Source organism: Nycticebus coucang, chromosome 8, assembly GCF_027406575.1.
Source record: "Nycticebus coucang isolate mNycCou1 chromosome 8, mNycCou1.pri, whole genome shotgun sequence".
NCBI classification, from domain to species: Eukaryota; Metazoa; Chordata; class Mammalia; order Primates; family Lorisidae; genus Nycticebus; species Nycticebus coucang.
The window spans coordinates 119,292,922-119,313,316 of record NC_069787.1 but is presented as its reverse complement, the minus strand read 5'-3'; the positions used below and the strand labels follow the sequence as shown (position 1 = coordinate 119,313,316).

At 37.5% G+C, this 20,395-nt stretch overlaps 1 protein-coding gene across 26 annotated transcripts in view; it reads right to left on the bottom strand.

Moving 5' to 3' along the window:
- The window catches only part of MBNL1 (muscleblind like splicing regulator 1), a 204,524-nt gene that overhangs the window by 86,737 nt on the left and 97,392 nt on the right, over nt 1-20,395 (bottom strand). The window contains exon 1 of one of the 26 annotated variants that reach the window (XM_053600664.1): nt 18,198-18,202. The exons of the other annotated variants lie outside the window; for them this stretch is intronic. The gene's annotated coding sequence lies outside the window, so the exon portion shown is untranslated. Of the gene's footprint in view, nt 1-18,197; nt 18,203-20,395 lie in introns of those variants that run through there. 26 annotated transcript variants of the gene reach the window in all.

Below are 20,395 nucleotides of genomic sequence, written 5' to 3'. Positions count from 1 at the left end.
AGGAATGGGAACCTTATACCAGGAAAGCTTGAGAAAACCAGCCCCACTGTTAATGTTTACATAACACATTGTTATTTTCCATATACCTCACAACAGTCATTTGAAGGAACAAGGCAGATGTGACTACCTTAGTTTAAAGGTAAGAAATCTGGCTCTGAGATGTACAACGTCTGTCTGGTGAAAAGACCATATAATTAGGGAGTAGAAATGTCTACAATCATGGGCACCTGAAAATTGAATCACAAGAATGGAGAAGCATGAATCCTATGTACTCAATTTTGATATGAGGACAATTAATGACAATTAAGGTTATGGGGGGGGAGCAGAAAGAGGGACGGAGGGAGGGGGGTGGGGTCTTGGTGTGTGTCACACTTTATGGGGGCAAGACATGATTGCAAGAGGGACTTTACCTAACAATTGCAATCAGTGTAACCTGGCTTATTGTGCCCTCAATGAATCCCCAACAATAAAAAAAAAAAAAAAAGACAATTGAATCCAGCCTCCTCCATGGGTCACTATGCAGAATTGTGGGTAATGTCACTAACCACAGCTACAACCCCATGGGCAAAGTCCTGTGCTGGGCCCTGTGTAATCATGTCCTACCGGCTGTCTACAGAGATGGGCGAGGCATGCTTCGTAGTTCAGGACTTCATGCAGTTTAGATAATAAAGAAATCCAAAGCTCTCATCAATAGCAATTAGTAAATTTGGAGTTTAAAATCAGGTCTGCCCATTCCCAGACTGCCTCCTTACCAACAGCCCCCTACGTTTGATGATACCACAGAGGAAACACACAACTCTGCATTCACACTCACACATATCAAGTGCACACATTCACACAACACAGATCACTTAAATAAAATAAAATGATTTTAATCATTTTAAATAAAAATCATTTCTATAATAAAGTTCTGACAGGACAGTGAAACTATTTTATTCCATATAATTAATTTCAATTTGCCAGGTAGCGTACACTTCCAGACATAAGCTCTGCCAGAGGCTCCACTTCTAAACAAGACAACGTAAACAGCTCAACTTCTTAGTCTTAAAAATTACAAATAAAGGGGGCAGAGTGAGGAGGGAGATATATATATATATATATATACCTAAATCAGGACATTTTTAAGAACGTAAACCTGCATTACTAAGAAGCGTCTTCACCTCCACAAATACTGGTTAAGATATTTTATAAAGGGTCAATAGTCTGAATTCAAAACAGTTTAGAGTTTTTGGCACATACAAAACTGTGAAGGTCATTAAATGTAATAAGCCTCAGAAAAGAGAGGAAGATGTTATTTGGGCTGTCTCTTAAAAAGCGTGCTGTGCTGTTTATGTTACATTGAGACTATAAAAATGGCAAATGAGCATAAAACGTAAGTCAGTGAAACTTGTTTTCGTTAGCATACATTTTAATGAATCAGAAAATCATTTCATAAAACCATGAAAAACTAAGGGTTGCCTCATGATGACTATCAGCTCCTGCTATTCTGCTGTGCTAGATTACTAAACACACAATTCAAATGAAAGCAAAAGGCTGTCTACTTGACACCACTCTGGAATTATTGCTTCTTCCCATGAAAAACAAAGCATCAAACTGAGGCCAGGCCAGAAGCGATTTTGCATATCTTTTTTTTTTTTTTTTTTTTTTTTTTTTTTTTTAAGCAGGCTGTTCTCCTCTCTGTGCTCTGATGGTTTACAGGGCCACACCAGCCTGGCCTGTTATCGCTGCTTGTTGATTCCCTTGACACAATCGGTACTGCACTAAAGCAGTGGTTCTCAACCTTCCTAATGCCGCAGCCCTTTAATACAGGTCCCGATGCACAGGTTGAGAACCACTGCACCAAAGGAACAAGCTCCACCAGGACTAACTTGTATTCTGGGATGACTCAAGTCAACAAATGACAAAAACTCATGACATCTGTGCTGCTTCTCCCCTCTGTCACTTTCACTGTATCTATTAGAATATTGAAATTGCTGGAAGCAGAATAAATAATTCTTGGAAAAAACACTTGAGCGGATAATTTTCATAATTAATTAATTTGCAAATGTTTACTGTTTAATAGCACAAGAGGTGAATATTTGTATTAAGTATATATTCCTCTAAATGTTGGGCTATATCTAATGATGTTTTAGACTAACAGCAATATATCTGATGCATACTAATTAAAAATTGCATTTTTGAATTTTCAATCGAATGCTCATTTGACAATGAAAAATGAGGAAGAAATGGAGAAGTCTATAACCTTTAAAAACGTAAAGTGTTTTTAAACCTAAATAATGTGCACTTAAATATTTTATGCTAAAACTAAAATGCAAATTTAATGTCAATATCCAGGATTACCAAATACATAGTATTAAACCAAAGTTTAATATATTTTGTTTCACTTTATTCAGTCAAGTTATATTCACTTCCAATTTTTATTTATCTAAAATTTTAAATATTTATGTCCTAATTACATGGGACTTGAATTTCTAAAGCAAAATTAAATTGGACTTAGGCATTGCTCTTGACATCTGTAAATACTACCTGAACCCATATAATAACACTACAGGACGAATAATGTTATAGCCAAGTTCACTGAGGCAGTTTGAGATTGAGCTACCATGTAAACCAAGGAAGTCTGGCTCTGCAGCCCCAGCACCAGATCATGACACTATTTTGCTCCCCAGCCACTTGGGACAAGATTGGGTGTCACTTTTTTTTTTATACTTTAATTTTATTGTTTGTTCATTCCTTCACTCAGTCAGTAAGCATACACTGAGCATGCAAAAAAGTGTGAAGCTCTAGAGAAATAATGATGGATAACAGAAATTCTGCCTTTCAGTAATGGCCAAGTTTTGTGAGATCAGACTTTTGATAAAATAATTAACAATCCACTAAGAAAAATGAGAGGTAAACATTTCTGCAGAAGCAAAGAGTTGGGAGAATCATTTAAACACTGTGAATCTCATTTCTTCATTTATAAAACAGGCATGTATAACAAGTACTGACCGTGGGTGCCTCTAGTCCTCCCTACTTGGGAGGCTGGGGCAGGAGGATTGCTTATGCCCAAGAGGTTAAAGGTTGCTGTGAGCTGTGATGTCATCGCACTTCCCAGAGAGCAACAGAGTATCTCAAAAAAAAGTAAATAAATAAATAAGAAGTACTAAATTCCGAAAAGAAATAATTCTGAAACCATGATTAAATAGTCTAGTTGGTGTTAAATTTTCTTACACAGCAACTTGTGCTCTGTTCTGTTTTGTGTAAAACAAAGGCTTAAGAACAGATTTTTAAAGATATGGTAAAAAATATAAAATTAGAGTGAAATCATTGGGAATAGAAAACTCTAATTTGAAATATCTGCTGTATAGTTTTAAAAACATGAAGAGATCCTGAACATAGAACTGACCTGTTCAAATCCTTTATATTTTACAGCCCTTTCATTAATATGTACCACCGCAAACTTGATTACATAACTTCTTAATAGCAAATCACTGACTTCTTTGCAATGCAGCCATAAAAATCATGAAGAATTTAACCCATTTATCTTTTTTTAAATCCATTTATCATTGAAGTTTCATACAGGGAAGAGTGGCAAGAGACCAGGAATAAAAGCTATTGTTCAGTCCTCAATCACATGCCTGACTCTCCATTATACTTTTATCAACAATTTTTTCTATTATCTGAATCTTTCTTCTTCAATGAATCTGTATCAGGCCAGGTGCGATGGCTCAGTCCTATAATTCTAGCACTTTGGGAGTCTGAGGCAGGAGGATCATTAAGCCCAGGAATTTCAGACCAGCCTTGGCAAAAGCAAGACCACATTCCTATATAACGTTAAAGAAAAAATTTAGCTGGTCATGTCATGAGCCTGTAGTCCCAGCTACCCAGGAGGCTGGAGCAGGAGGACAGGAGGACTGTTTCAGCCCAGGCCTTTTAGGTTGCAGTGAGCTATAATGATGCCACTGTGCTCTAGCACCAGCAACAGAACCTATGTCTACATAGCAACCAAATTATTTCTTCCCTTTAAATTGAAGCACTAAGTCCTAACTTTCTTAACGTGCTTCTAGTGCTCACCCTAAAGCAGGTAAAATTTATGCTCACACTGATTTCTGTAAGCACAGGCCAGGTGCTCTTAACGCTAGGTGGGCTATATGAGCAGGCTACAGAGAACTGGTGAACCTCTGAATTTGCATGTCAGACTTCAAAGTTGCATACTGATGTGCTCTAGGTTTCAACATCAGATTCTCAAAATGGGTGATAAGCCAAAAAAGATTAGGATCTATTGAGATAAATTCTTCTTCAGGAATTAACATGTCTGAGATACAGCAAGGATTCAATAGTCATAGAATCAATGTTTTACACTTGAACTCACCCAGTGGCATCTCCCTTACATCTTGACTCATCCCCTTATGTATCAAAAAAAAAAAAAATGAGAACACAAAAAAATGTATCAATCATATAGGGGCTGTGTGGATTTCTCTGCACTGCTTCCTCTGCCTGGCAACTCTAAAAGGCTGTATTTCAGCCTCTAGCGGCATGTAATTCTAGAATTAACCGTTGCTGGAATAAGCCACTACACTTTGGGTGTTTTCCGTAAACTTGCCATATGGAAAAAATGACATTGTACTACAAATACAGTTTGAATTTGTGCCTTAAAGAGTGTTTACTGAAAGCATTATTTCAACCTTTTTGTAAACTATTCATCATAAAGTAAACAAGTTTATTTAATAACACAGAATATAATTCAAGAAGTGTGTGTCTATACGTAACAAATAAGAATAAAGCCTGGGTTAATGTCCACAATCACACAGCCATTTCTGCTGCGCTCATTCAGACAGCACAGAGCAATGATATGGTGGTGGTAACCACTGCAAGCACAGAGTGAAGGGTCACAGTTCCTACCGTACCCCAAAGGACATGGGTCAGTAAATGATTACAGCAGAAACACGAAGGTACTACAGGGTATTTCCGTTTCCCTTTCTAGGGAACGGAAGAGCCAAGCGGGGCCCCCACAAGAGCTGTGTCTGGTATGGATTCTAAAAGAATGAGTAATCGTTAATTAAGAAAACAAGGATGGGAAGGTTTTCATGAGAAGATGAAATGTTTGGAAGGCAGCAATACTGGATAGGAAGATGTTTTTTTAAAAAACTCCAAGGAGGCTGACGAGATAAGTCTGTACTAAAGAGGGTTCGTGGTGGCCCTAGGGAAGTGGGCTGCAGCAATATTGCTTCAATTTACAATTCCAACGTACTTAAATGACATTCTTGCGCTTTCCTGGGAACTTCTAGAAGAAAATAATGTCCGTGCAAATGCACAGCAGTCACGATAAATCAGTGCTCTGAGCGTAAGATGGAGACTTTACATCTTTTGTATTAAACTGGATAGAGCAGAACCACATTCTTCTTAGTAAAGTATCATAAGTTATTAGGAACATAAATAATAAAAATATGAAAACACAAAAGCTGCCATTGGCCATATTTTACTTGTACTAAATGTATTGCCCACTCTACTAGTTTTCCTTCTGAACCTATTCTGAAGAGAAAAACCCAGTATTTTCAGGAGGAATGAAATCAAGTGGCTAGCACTTAACCCTTACATAGTTTACATAACTTTGAAATTTAAAAAAAAGACTATTATTTTCACATTCATATAATGTTGAGTCTAAAACCATAAAAACAGTAAGCAGTTTATAATCTATCCTTGCCCATGAAACTCTACTTTTTTAAAAAATGGCCTATTGAGGGCGGTGCCTATGGCTCAAAGGAGTAGGGCGCCAGCCCCATATGGCGGAGGGGACAGGTTCAAACCCAGCCCCAGCCAAAAATTGCAAAAAAAAAAAAAAAGGCCTATTGATCATTTATGCAAAAAATAAAAGAAGTGGATTAGCAGAGATGAAGGATGTGCTTGGAGCAGTGCCAGACATTACATACTTATGAAATCTCCAAAGTATAATCAGAAAATATAATAATAGCCAGCATTTAATGATGCTTTGTGATGTGCTAGATTCTTCATGTTTTATATGCTTCACCTTATTTTAAATCTCTCAAAAGTAACTTCTGGGAAGTATTTTAAGTAACCCTTGTTCTGTATATGAGACAACTATAGTTTGTAGAAACTCAAATCTGATCACACAACTAGTGATTCCTAAAGCCAGAATTCAGTATCAGAAGTCTACCATGTCAAGCCCACTCCCTTAAAACCCCTCCTACAAGCATTTAATACACAAAAATGAGCTTTTAAAATTGTTACACTATGTGTACATAAGTGGAACACTCAAGATTTAACAGGTATATCTAACTATTAAATTATGCTTTCAATAAAATTTGAACTTACAACTTACAGAAAAAATAAATAGCAACCATTAAACAAATAGCAGGATACTACCTATGCTTTAAACAAGACTTAGTTAACTTTTGCTTTGAGTTGTTTTGCTATACAGAATCAGAAAAATATAACTCCCCTATTCGGATCAAGAGACTTGTGCCTAGAGTATGGATCAGGCGAAAGATAATGACATAATCTAATTTTATTTGGTTGATACAAACATTGGTTAAACCATAGCACTTAGCAATTATGTGCTTTGGGAATTTTGGTCTTGTCATAATTTTTTCTCAGCCAAACGTTACTACTTATGACCATTAATTATGATTAAATTTTTTAACTGGCTTCTGAAGTATCTGCTTCTGAACTCTAAGAAATTTTATGTTGTAACTTAACCAGAAAAAAAGAATCTGATATTTAATAACCTATCCCATTCATTTGAAATTGAGGATTTATTTTGGAAACAGTTTCTGAGGTTTACCTAGGTAGCTAATCAGCCTTCACCTTTGTGCTGTGATGGATAGGAAAGGCTGCAAAACCCTGCCCTGATAGCACTGACCTTGGGTGTTACTCAAATAATTACAACAGGTGAACAGGAGGTGTTTAAGCCGTATATATGAGATACAACATATCCCCTGCCCTCACAAAATTCTGCCCCGGTGAGACTGTAAGGCTAGCAAAAAAGTTAAACTAAAGAATTTAAACGGCGTGGCTTGGTACCCGTAGCACAGTGGTTACAGTGCCAGCCACATACACTGACGGTGGCGGGTTTGAACTCAGCCCTGGCTAGCTAAACAACAATGACAACTGCAACAAAAAAATAGCTGGGCATTGTGGCGGGTGCCTGTAGTCCCAGCTGCTTGGGAGGCTGAGGCAAGAGCATCATTTAAACCCAAGAGTCTGAGGTTGCTGTGAGCTGTGATGCTACAGCACTCTACCGAGGGTGACACAGTAAGACTCTCAAAAAAAAAAAAAGCAATACATAAGCGAACCCAAGCCAGTGAACCATCTAGACCACAGGGATGACGGGAAGGTAATGTTAACAGGGTAACCTCACTGGCTAAGCCCCTTCTTCTCTACTTCCGTATCTCAGGAAATGCTTTGTTCATCTTCCTTTGAAGGCCAATCTCTCTAACTCACTTTTTTTTGTTTTGTTGTTGTTGTTGTAGTTTTTGGCCAGGGCTGGGTTTGAACCCACCACCTCCAGCATATGGGGCCAGTGCCCTATTCCTTTGAGCCACAGGCACCACCCTCTAACTCACTTTTTTGATCCCTTCCTAACTTCTCTGACACATAGTGGTATCCAGGATACCCTCCTTTAATAATTCGTCTTTCCCTCTCCCCCAGCCTTTCCTTAGTGGGAAAACATACTTCCATCACTGTTCTAGAGTGCGATGGCCTCCACTGTTCTACAACAAGCTCTCCAGCTGATACCCACCTCTCTTCTTTCTATTACTGAATTTCTTTATAGAGTTGTCGAAACTTGTTGAGTCCTCACGTATGACCTTCCAGCTTACTCGTGAGTCATGTGCTTGGAATCTGGTTTGCAATCTGGAGTCTACCTCCTGCCTCCCAAGTCTACTCTGGTTGCTCTCAAAGTTGCCAAGTGTCCTTTTAACCACCAGAGTCAGGGTCCCCTTCTCAATCCTCATCCTCTCTGTAGCATCTGGCACCATCAACTACTTCCTTCCTGAAGGAAGTTTCTCTTCTGCCGTTCTTGACAATGCTTTGTCTTTGTTTCCCTTCTGTAATTAACCTGGTGGTTCTCTGCCCCTGTCTTATGATTTTTCTCCTTTCTGGTTGCTGGACATGGAGAGACGGACTGGGACTAGTATTTAGAACTTGTCCTTCTCAGCTACACACTCTTACTGGTGTGTTCCTCCTATAACACAGCACTATCAGTTCTATGTGAATGACTTTCAAATGTTTTTCTGTAAATTCGACCCTTCCAAACCAAACCAGTTATATATTCCATGATTATTCTCCCTAAAAAAAAAAGAGAAAGAAAACATCACTTCTATTTTTTTTTTATATTTTTAAATGGTTACATTTTATTTTATTTATTTTTTATTAGATCATAGCTGTGTGCATTAATGCAATCATGGGGCACCAGACCCTGGTTTTATGGACGGTTAAAACATCACTTCTAACACCTGTACTTTTTACCTTTGCAAAGTGCAATGCTCTAGCCCTAAACATCCGAACTATAAATCTCTAGGTCATTTTCTGCTGACCTTTCTACTTCCATTTGAGAAATGGAAAATAAAACAATAGCATAACGCAAAACACTTACTGTGCCCATTTTTTAAGTACAAATTTTTTCAGAGCATCACCTCAGTTTTCCTGAAATATCTTTGAGTGGGCTATGTGATTTTATTGTTCAAGATGGACTACGATGAAACATAGGAACCTCATAATTTCCCATTATTAGGATGACTAACAGATTAGTCAGAAATGATACCCAGCTTTTCGAGTTCAGTAATTTCCTCTCAGCTTTGTAGAAAGAGTAACAACTTTCTACTGTGAAGCCCAGATAAAACCGTAAGCTAGGGTTCTGATAAGTCATTCAAAGTCTTTTTTTCGTCATGTTTAAAAATGCCGTAGCTATGTGACATTTAGCCATCCATTTAAAAAATAACAAGAAATAAGTTTTTAGTTGTTTTGTCCACTAAATAAAGCCTCTGATGTTTGCATTTTTCTTCAGTGTTGTTTATGTACTTTCTCATATGGTGAAATCAGACACTGTAGGTAGCTAGTCAAAAACTGGCTCCAAAGGGTGGCACCTGTGGCTCAAAGGAGTAGGGCGCCGGCCCCATATACGGAGGTGGCAGATTCAAACCCAGCCCCGGCCAAAAACTGCCAAAAACAAAACAAAACAAAACAAACAAACAAAAAAAACCTGGCTCCATAAATCAGTACTAAGACACAAATGCAACAGCTATAAATAATTACAGTGACCCCCCCCCCAAAGAACTGTTGTTAAAATATTTTAAATGTCTACAACCTGGCTTTACGTACATACTCTACTTAGCCCAAGAAAATACATTCCTAAAGAATGAGCCCCAGAAGAAAGCACGATGGTAGTTAATGTTAAATGTGATCTTTTTCTTTCTTTCTCTTCAAATGCCGACGACCTCAGTTTATTTCTGCAACCATGATTTCTGTTCTCAGGTGGCAGGAAGGTTTACCATGCTGTCCACAAAGTCCTCCAACCTCCGACAAGCCCCAATCACATAATGACATTTAACCTGTTTCCTCAAGCTTTTCCACAAGCAGTTAAAAACCTGCCGGAATAGGGCCACGCATGGTGGCTCACACCTGTAATCCAGCACTCTGGGAGGCCAAGGCAGGTGGATCACTTGAGCTCACAAATTCAATATCAGCCTGAGAAAGAGTGAGACAGCATCTCTAAAAAATAGCCAGGCATTGTGGCAGGCACCTGTAGTCCCAGCTACTTGGGAGGCTGAGACAAGAGAATGGTTTGAGCCCAAGAGTTTGCTCCAGGGGCAAGAAAGTGAGACTCTGTCTCAAAACAAAACAAAACAAAACAAAACAACCCTGCCATAATAGTGTCCAGTCCATATTTTCTGCACCATAGACACCCAGTACACGGTGGATCTCTCTGCCATTGCTGCTGCTGGCTAAATGTTAAAAATATGTCGTGTTTAGCATCCTTTTAATAATAACTACCATCAAACTAAAAGACTATGGGATAGAAAACATGATAAATTCTCCTCAAACACCGTAATTTTCTTAAACCCCTTCTGCTTCTTTTATTTAGGATGTGATTACATGGACTATGGCTTATTTTCAGAATACTACTAATGCCCTTTTGCTTATGATTTATGTTTTCTTATCTCCTGATTCTCACAAGCTTACAAGTGTGGGGTAATTCAACTTACATGAACAGTATCCTAGCACCCAAAAATTTCTGATGCCACTGTAACAACGGCCTATTACCACAAACAAAATTGAGGATTTCACCCAAGTTATTTCAACTCATTCTTTGCAGTTCTTAATGTAAATATTGCTTCATAAAAATAATAATCAGGAAAAAGAATATGCTAACTACTAAGTTTATCCATTTATTTACTAACTCAACTCATTGATTTTAACCAACACACACTCATTTATTCGGCACATATAGGCCTATCCAGCTGTTTGAGAAAATAAAGAGTTTTTTGTTGAATAGCAAATTCTGTATTCTCCAGTGTTTGTTAAAAAGACATTTTCTGGCCCAGCGCAGTGGCTCACACCTGTAATCTTAGCACTTTGAGAGACCAAGGTGAGAGGGTAACTTGAGGTCAGGCATTCAAGACCACCCTAATTAAGAGTGAGACCCTGTCTCAGCAAAAAAGTAGAAAAATTAGTAGGGCATTGTGGTGGGCACCTATAGTCCCAGCTACGGGAAGGCTGAGGCACGAAAATCACCTGAGCCCAGGAGTTTGAGGTTACGGTAAACTTTGATGATGCCACTGCACTCTATGCCAGGGTGACAGAGTGGGATTACACCTGTGTGAAAATTAAAAAAAAAAAAATTCATTTTTTCCATAAGGAGCAGATGATTCTTTGTTTTCTGTACTCTACTTTTTTCCTTCCATTGTGTTCACCTATTCTCTCAGAATATACGTGTGAAATTGTTCTGGACAACGGAAATCAGTCTCAAAATTGTACATGAAATGTGATCTTCATTTTTAAAACCTGTGACTTATCGTAAAGGAAGAGTCTACACTCTTCTTCCCACCCTACTATTATTCTAAATTGATTAAAATGTCTATCACCAATTCTACTTATAAAAACAATTTCAATGTCAATGTTCATGAGAGCAACATGCAAGTGTGGGAGTCATGACCAGAATTCAGGAGAAGATTGACTTTACTATTAAACATGCATTTATAGTCTTTTTCAGATAAATGCATTTCATACAGAGAAGAGAAAGAGTTTACCTAAAGTGCTGTGCTGTGCATTGTTTTTATTAGATTCTTCCAGCCCAGGGAGCTTCAGGGAAAACATGACAAAAACAAGGTAACATGTTATCAAAGAGGAACTCGTCACAGAAAACCAATAACTGGCTCCCAGGCCAGTGCTTTATCCACTTACATCTTCTTACATGATTTTTAGGTTTCTTTGTTGTAAAGCTCCTGACTTCCATTAAAAAAATGCCAAATACATTAAAATCCTTAAGTGGAAACAGACCTACCTTTGTAAGATTTGGCATATATGAGCTACAGGCAGAAAATGGCCAATCTAAAGACTTAGGAAACATGAAACGCAAATTTAAAATATCACTGAAATGGAAAATTGTAACTTAAAAATAATGAAAAGGATAGTTTTAATTCAATTTGAAGTTCTTTAAAAATATTTTTAAAAAAATAAAGTTTCAATTGGTGCTTTTAAACATAATTCAGTCTTTAAATGTAATTTTTCAACCCATGGAAGATATTTTATTCCAAAATAATTTTGGTTTATATAATGAACCTATAGCAAACTTCTGTGGATTGAGATTTCCTTTTTAAAGGGGCTTCTTTCCATGCAGCAATCATAACATAGTAGGTACGCCATTGTTATGTGAACTAAGTTTTGTTTGCAAATGTATCAGTAAGGTTCCAAACCTACAGTGTATCAGTACAGTTCCAAAATTACAATTATATAAAAAAGCACAAGCTCAGTCTCTCAATCCCAGACTGACAATACCATATAGATTGCTTATTTTCTTAAGAATGATTTTTTTAAAAAATTGGTGTAGAGCCTGGGATAATATCACCACACGGGAGGTAACTGGGACATGAGAGCTTTCTAACCTAGGGTTAGAAATCGCTGAAATGGCTTGCAAAATTTGCTATTTTAATGAGGGTTTTAAAATTGTGTTTTCGTGTTTTTGATGGAGCATGCTCTGTACCTTCCTCTTGGGCAATGGGCCACGTTTACTTTTTGATGTAGGTGAAAATGGTGGCCTCAAATAGTCTAGGCAAACTTCTAAAACATAACTGCAGTACCACATCTCCAAACAATCATCGTGGGCTAAATAAACAATTTAAATTGTATTTGAATTACTCCAGTACAAGGGTGTGGCTCTCTTGTATCTAAGCAGTCTGGTGGTCATCAGGTTTATTTCATAAATTAGCAGATCCTGCGATAATCGTAAAACAAACTTTTCTCAGGAAAATGATGGGACAACATGGAGAAAACCAAGAAGGAAGGAAAGAAAACAGTGAGTTTCTAAAAATAATGACCCATTTCGTGAAAGGTATGAACGTTTAGGAAAAACAAACAACGGTTGAAACAGATAATGGGCAGGAATTTCTGACTCTTAGACATTTAGACACAGCACAGATCTTGTGTGGATAAAACTCAGGATGGTTCTCTAAGTTTTCCAAAGGGGAGCTACTGCAAACACCCACTATTCAAAGACATAATGTCACAGTGTCTTCATCCTAAACTTAGTCCCCTCCCTCATTCAGCCATGAGCTTCTCTAAGTTTTGAACCCCCTCCTACCATATGAATTTGGCCTGTGGCATTTTACTTCTTGACCTGGAAAAATTTCCACTAACAGTTCTACCTTTCCCTAAGACTATCAGTTCCCATCAGTCCTACATCAGAGGCCAAATAAACACTTCCGTTAGAAGCAAGGTATAAAACAAAAAGAAAAGTAAAAAAAATTAACAGCTCACTGAGTATCTACTGTCTACCAGGCACTGTTCTAAGTGGCTTACATTTATTAATTTATGTAATCCTTAAACCGACCTCATGGCTTTATTATTAAATGCTTGGTAAAGATGAGAAATCTAGAGCTCAGGGAAGTCAAGGAACTTCCCCAAGGTAATAGAACCAGTAAAGACTGGAGCTGGGTTTGAATGCATGTTTCTGGCTCCCGAGCCAGTGTTTTCAGCCCCAAAGTTAATCTAGTATTGTACATTTGTAATTCTTCTTAGAATTCGTGTGAGAGTTAGTAGCTGCTACTAATTATGTTTCATGTATTATAAATGTTTTACATGCAGAGCAATTTAACTATACAGCTGTCCTTCTAAATAAAAATGGTGTTTTAAAATATTTATTTGGCTTGCTTCATATGCATTTTTTTAATTGCAAGATTCTTAGAAAAAAATTCATACATCAAAGACCAACTGCCACATGGGAAATCAAGAGTGGTGACAATTACCGAATACCACTCCCTTTATTTATGACATTTTCTTTCTTAACATTGACACTTTTATTTCTGATGACAAAATTCTACTCAGGGAGGGAACTTACTGATTTTATTTGGACCACTCCATCTTATATTTTTAAAAGTCTAAAATAAAACAGATTAAACTGCCAAGAACACATCCAGGATAAGGACTGGGAAGAGAAAACCGGGTACTCAAGTATCTAAGTTATTTCATGTGTAAAGGATTTTGTAATGAGTTTAACTTTTCTTAGTAAACACTGCTTTAATAGTATGCCAAACGTACTACCTACCTAATTAAAACATCATTAAAAAAAAAAAAGGTATTCCCAGAGTAAGTGAAGTAAAACAATATTCCCATTGTTTGTATACATACCTCCGTACATACAGGAAGGATTGAAGAGAATCATAGACAGTTAATACAATGTAATTCCTGTTCTAGTGTAACTTCTATAGTAATAGCAAAAGTGTGTAAGTGTGTGTGTGTGTGTGCGCGCGCACAGAGAGAGAACAGAAGCCACGGAAAGAGCAAGAGAGCTAAGTTTATAGGCACATTCGAAATACTAAAATCAAAAGTGGACCCTACACTCCACAAAATTTCTTCTTTTCAGACACCATCTTTTGTTCACTTTCTCATCAATGTGTGCTTATTTTTTTCCAACTTGAACTTCTTTCAGAACAGGATGAATAAACAACAAAGATAAAGATGAAACAGTGCTGTCTCCAGCTGTCCCACTGTCTCACCCAAACTTGTCACAAAGACCCTCAGTATGCTCCCTGCCCTCCTCCAGTCAGCTCCTGCGACCCATTTCTGTGGTCTCAGTTGGTCTCCTTAGGTCCTGTCTTTTAGTAGTTTATGGTCTTCAAGGACAGAGGAGATTTAGGCAGTCAGTGGTTAACTGCAACCCAGCTTGAAAACCCACTCTGGTAAGAGGCACAGTTTGTATAATGTGTGTTTTTTTTTTCAAAGCAAAAAATATAAAATGCGTAATAACTTGGCACTTGACTGAAGAGTTTGTTCTCGAAGAACTCGAGAAAGTTCCACACTGTTATCCTCTAGGAGCACAACTGCAACATATGGTCTTCTTCCAGTTAAAAAGACACAAATGTTCTTGGGAACATTTGGTTTGATTTTGACTCTCAGTTCAAGTTTTCTAAACAACCTTCCTTCAAGTGACAGGATAAAACATCCAGGGTTTGAATACAGGGTGCTAATGTGTCTGGCTTAATGATCCCATGCCAAATCACTGGCGTCTCTGGTAGGACCACATAAAATCACCCGTGGCAATCACTAGAGGCTGTTACCTTCTCCCTGTAGCCACACAGCACCCTGGTTTATTCATCATAGCAGGTATGAGGAGAGCAGGGCAGTGGTGGTACAGTGGAAAGAAAACGTTGAGTTTTGGCTTTGTCGTATCACTTTTTCTTACGTGAACTAATTTAATACTTAGCATAATTTTCTTTGTTCTTGTTTATAGTTTTATGTTTACAACACAGACTTTGGTTTAAAAATGTTTTCCACCTTATCATTTCTGGGAAAAATACTTTCAAAATGTACAATTTACCGTTAAAAAATAAAAATCCTCAAAGTTATACCAATTACCTCCCCACAATCAATTTTTCAGCTTTTAGACTTGTGCTGTGACTTCCCACATCACCTATGTAAGTTCTTTGTGTCCATATATTACAATTTATAATTTCATGATATCATAAATTTCAAACTGTAGTTTGATAATTTCTTTGTATGAGGGCACATACCAATGACATATTTATATACATATTTTTGCTCAAGTCCCTGGCATCGAATTTGAGTTTCTAGTGCCAGAGATAACTATTTTCCACTATATGAAAAATGAATATAAATGGATTCCAACAGCTTTAAAGTCTTTTTTTTTTTTTTTTTTTTTTGTGGTTTTTGGCCAGGGCTAGGTTTGAACCTGCCACCTCCGGCATATACGACCGGCGCTCTACGCCTTGAGCCACAGGCACCACCTAGCTTTAAATAAAGTCTTTAAGATTTCATCTGCTTACAAAATTTTATCAACAACTTAGAATACTTTATTCCTGTATTTACTGAACAGGCTATGTTGACAGTTCCCATCCTGCCAAGTTCCTAAACCAGTCCTCACAAAAATTATATACACTCAGCTCGATGGCGTCCCCACCCCGTGATCTGCCCTAGTCAGTCCCTCTGTCCCTGGAGGCACATCCTCTACTTACTGATCTTCAGCCTCTCCTTCCGATCCCTTTGTGGCACGAGATCCTTCAATGAGTTCTTCTGTTCCATTTTTGGATTTCATTATCCTTTATTTGATGTTGTTAACTATGCTTTATTTAATGTTGTCATGCATGCATTGAGTGCCCACTATTTCCCAGACACCATGCTGGGATTGCAAATAAACAGATACACATTCTCAACCTTCCAGAGTTCCTAATCTAATAAGAGAAGCTAGACATTTAAGCACCAAGAAACCCCCACCCTGACAAGCATTCAGGGCTAAACCCTGGCACTCAACTCCGTCCAGGTAACTCTCTCTTCATGGCTTGAGTCCCAATGGTCGGTTTGCATTCTGGTTCAAAAAAGAAGGAACACAAATGACCATTCTACCACCTGCTTAATCAGGATCATTCCCATCATCTCATGACCCAATGCCAGCCACTGACATCAGCCAAGATTGAGAGAAGTTTGCCCATCTCTTCAGAGGTGCAGCCACCTCAGAGTAGGTCAGCTCTGATCTCTGAAGCCATTTTACGCTTTTTCCACTGACCTGTCACAGAGTTTAAATAGTTTTGATGGGAAATGTACACAGATTCTTAGAGAATGAAGATTGCCTAATCACCATGACCCTACCCATGGCCGAAACTCCTTAGGTTTGTGACTTTCACTAATCACTCATTGCAATTTTGTGAACATGCTGTATTTTTAAAGAAATATTTATATCTCTATCGATATCAATAAAAGCCACCATTAGAACTCTGTATTTAATACAATTTACCACATTTAATGTCCATGATGATGCAATACTATATATCATTAATAGAGAAAGAGACCTAGAGAGGTTCTGTAACTTGCCTGATGTCACACAGCTGGTCCATGATAAAGGTGGGTTCTAATTCTGGAAGCCTCACCTCAAGATTTTGCCCTAAACCACTGAACTAGGCTACTGCTCCTTTCAACAAACTTGGCATCCTTCTTTATCCGACATAAAAGGTTGGGTTAGAGTTAAATGATAGTGTCATAGCTAGAAAGAGCAGGAGTTTTGCTCTACAATCGCTGTTGTTGTTTGTGGCACATGTGTGTGTCTGTGTGTGTGTGTGTATATACTCTCCTTTCGTTTAGTTTTCCAGTCAGAAACGGCCCTGAATTCTAACTCAATCACTTTCTAGTTGTCTGACCTTGGAATAATCACATAATAACATCAACAATTTATTGGCTATTTTCTATATGCTAGCTATTATGCTGAGTGGTTGGCATGTTCTGTCTCATTAATTTAAATTAAATGTTCATAAAAACTCTGACAAGGAGATAATATTATTCATATTTTAGAGAAAATGGGACTATGGCTGAAAGAGGCTAAGTAACCTTTCCAAAGTCAAATAGCCAGCAAGTGAACAGCAGCCTGAAACGGGGCTCAGAGGAGACTGAGACAGAAGCCTGTCGAAGGCACAATGTGATGAAAAGGGTTAGGATTGAATCTGCAGACTCGTGCATACGTCCAGGGATTACAGCTAATAAAGACCTCCTGAGTCTGAATCCTTGTGACCAGCTGAGAGACCCTGGGCACTAGTTATTCAATTTCTCCTGGTGCTATTCTCATTTGCAAAGGTGAAATAGTATACTATTTCAAGGTGTTTGTGTGAAGAAAAAAAATAAGATAATGATTATAATGAAACTTCAAGTAGTAGGTAATGAGTAAATTATTATAATCTACTAAAGAGGTCATTTTAATTTGGAATAATTTTGATTATGTAAGATTTCCACATAAAAAAATGAATTATGAACAAAAATAGTTCTTTTTTGAAGTACAAAACTCCCCTAAAATATCAAAAATGTCAGCATCTGGGCCCACCCCTCTATCTTTTAGTTGTTCTGACCAAGTTCAGATCCATTCTTTTATTTCTTTTCTACAAGGTTATGCTAATGAAACTGGGAAATTTTTATTTATTTATTACAACAAAAGAAACAGATCATTAAAGGCTTACACTTGACATTACCTGGTATCTGTCGTAAATATTCTGCTCATCAACCACCAGAATGAACAGCTCTTATGTTCTCCAAGAAGGAAATGGAAGAGAGAGGTCAGGCTTGGTAGTTCATACCTGTAATCTGAGTCTGGGAAGCCAAGGCTGGAGGATCCCTTGAGCTCAGGAGTTCAAGACCAGCCTGAGCAAGAGCGAGACATTATCTCTTGTAAAGATAGCAAAATTAGCCAGGCTTTCTGGTGGGCACCAGTAGTTTCAGCTACTCAGGAGGCTGAATCAGGAGGATTGTTTGAGCCCAGGTTGCTGTCAGCTAGGCTGACTCTCTCCAGCACTCTAGCCTGGGGCAACAGAGTTTGATTTTATCTCCAAAAAAAAAAAAAAAAAGAAAAGAAAAGAAAAGGGAAAGAGGAGAGAGGAAACAGAAGGAATTGTAGAGCATGAATCTTATGAGTTATGAGAAATTCTCTTAGGAATTGTGATTGGAATTGAGACCTTATTTTGAGAATTATCACTCACTTCTAAGACTTTCAATGAATAAGCACTTCATATTCCTTCTGAAATAAGTGCTATAAATTCCCACTCCAAAAGTACTTAAACTATTTTTCAAATTGAACTTCCTTAAAAGAGAATTCAGAGTTTAAATTCTTGTATTAGTTTCATTTCTAGTCCTAAGGGATTATATGAGTTCCAGTTCTACAGAAATACAAAAGGAAAAGCGTGCTCTATAAGCAACATTGTGAATAATGCAAACAACTAGCTTGAGGCTGTGTTCTACATTTTTTAAAATAATAAAATCCTTATAAACATTAAATTTTCACTTTTCTGTTTTCACATAGGAAACTAACTTACCCACTTTAACACTCTATAAAGACTTCCTAAACTTTACTTTTAGTTTTAAAAAATAAGCATCTTACAACGTCTGCACTCTGGTTCAACCAGCCCAGACCTTTGGGGAAAGTGATCTGGTTGCAGGCCCTGGTAGTCTGCTGTCTGGACACAGTGAAGAGAGAATAATTCAGGACACTGGACCCCTAGCCTTTACATTGGCTTGGCTTTGGAACACAGCACTGGCTGCTTTTAGTGGGATCATCCACTCTGCAAAATCACGTGGTGCCCAGTCCCTGGCTGCTGGCTCTTCTTTGGTGGTTTAGCAGGCCAAGGTGCTTATCAGCTGACACAGGATCAAACATTTGAGTTTTCCTATCCACATCCGGGACCTTGGCAGGCATTCTGGAGATAAGAGTCTACCACCCTGAAAATTTAAGCCTGTGGGTTTAATCGCAGGTGCCTGCCTGCTGATAGTTGTCGAACTTGGAATTACGTATGCTGAACAGACCCCATTAGTTGCAGTTCTGTCTCAGTTTGAACTCATGAAAAATTAAAAATCTCCAAACTTTCACTATTTTTAATGCATTAAAAGAAATAAATCCAACATTTTCACATTACCTTTACAACCCCACAGAGGAGGGAAACACATATCAAAAGAGATTATTATTAAATTATCCTCTTACAATTCAATTCTTGTATATTGATGTTATCTCTTTTTTCTGTATCTGTAAGTAAAATCTCCAGGGTTCAAATATTAGCTGTCAACATTGGGAGCCCTGAACCTTCATGCCCTACCCAGAAGTGTGTGAAGAAAAATCTTTTATGAGATGTAAGATATCTGTCCTGCTCATGTCAGAATACAGACCTACTTTGAAATTATGTTGAAGGAAATACCGTTGAAAATAAAATTTACTGTAAATAAAAAACCTTCCCTTAAAAAATTTACTATCAAAGATACATACTTTTTATTGTATGTAGCTAGTAGTAAATATTTTTATTTTTAATTTTTAAAAATTAAGTTACATTTTTGACTTTTGAAATTAAAAGGTTTCAATGTGGTATTAAGCTAACAGCTTTTATCCTATGAATAGTGAATCAATTCAGGGATTAGATTCATACTGAAAAGAAAACAAATGGGTAAAAAAAGAAGACATGAACTCACAATGATCTCATATTAGAAGAGGTATCTTAATATCCCTTCACAGATTACTGCCTCTGAGTGGAGGTAAAGCAAAAAACAAAGGGTTATAAATAAATAGCAGCTGCCACAAAAGCTGTTAACACTGAAGAGATGATTTGAGTTATTTGCTAGATGCTGCTCATCTCCCAACCCCAATCGTCAGGACGCTGGACACACACAGCCCCCCCACCCCCGCCAACATACATCTTTCAGGTTATTTATGCCCATCTGGAATTAATTTTATATAAAAAAGCTTTTTTGCAAAACGTTGGGGAAAAAGTTCGCCTATATGGATATAAATAGGAACAAGTTAAGGAAAAAAAAAAAAGGGGGATGGACAAAGGGAATAATCTCCTTTAAAAATCTGAAAATAAAACCATGAAAGAAAAAGAGACCATCACACTTGGATGGCTAAACAATAACTTTCGACAAAGGAAAAAATAATGTATCCTGGCACTACGAAAATCTGAGCTGTTCTAATTCTTTTTGAATGAATAATGGATATAGGAATTTGAAGAATTGGAGGATATTTAATGTTTTGGTTTTAAGTATCAATAGAGAGGTAAATAAAACATAGGAATTTAGTAAAATAAATAATTTCTATTCCCCTTTAAACCTTTTTTAATTCTCAACAGGATTTCTCTTACTAGATACACAAATGCGCACTGTAAAAAAAAAAGCAAAGAAAGTGCTTTGTAGATTCCAATTCCGAGAA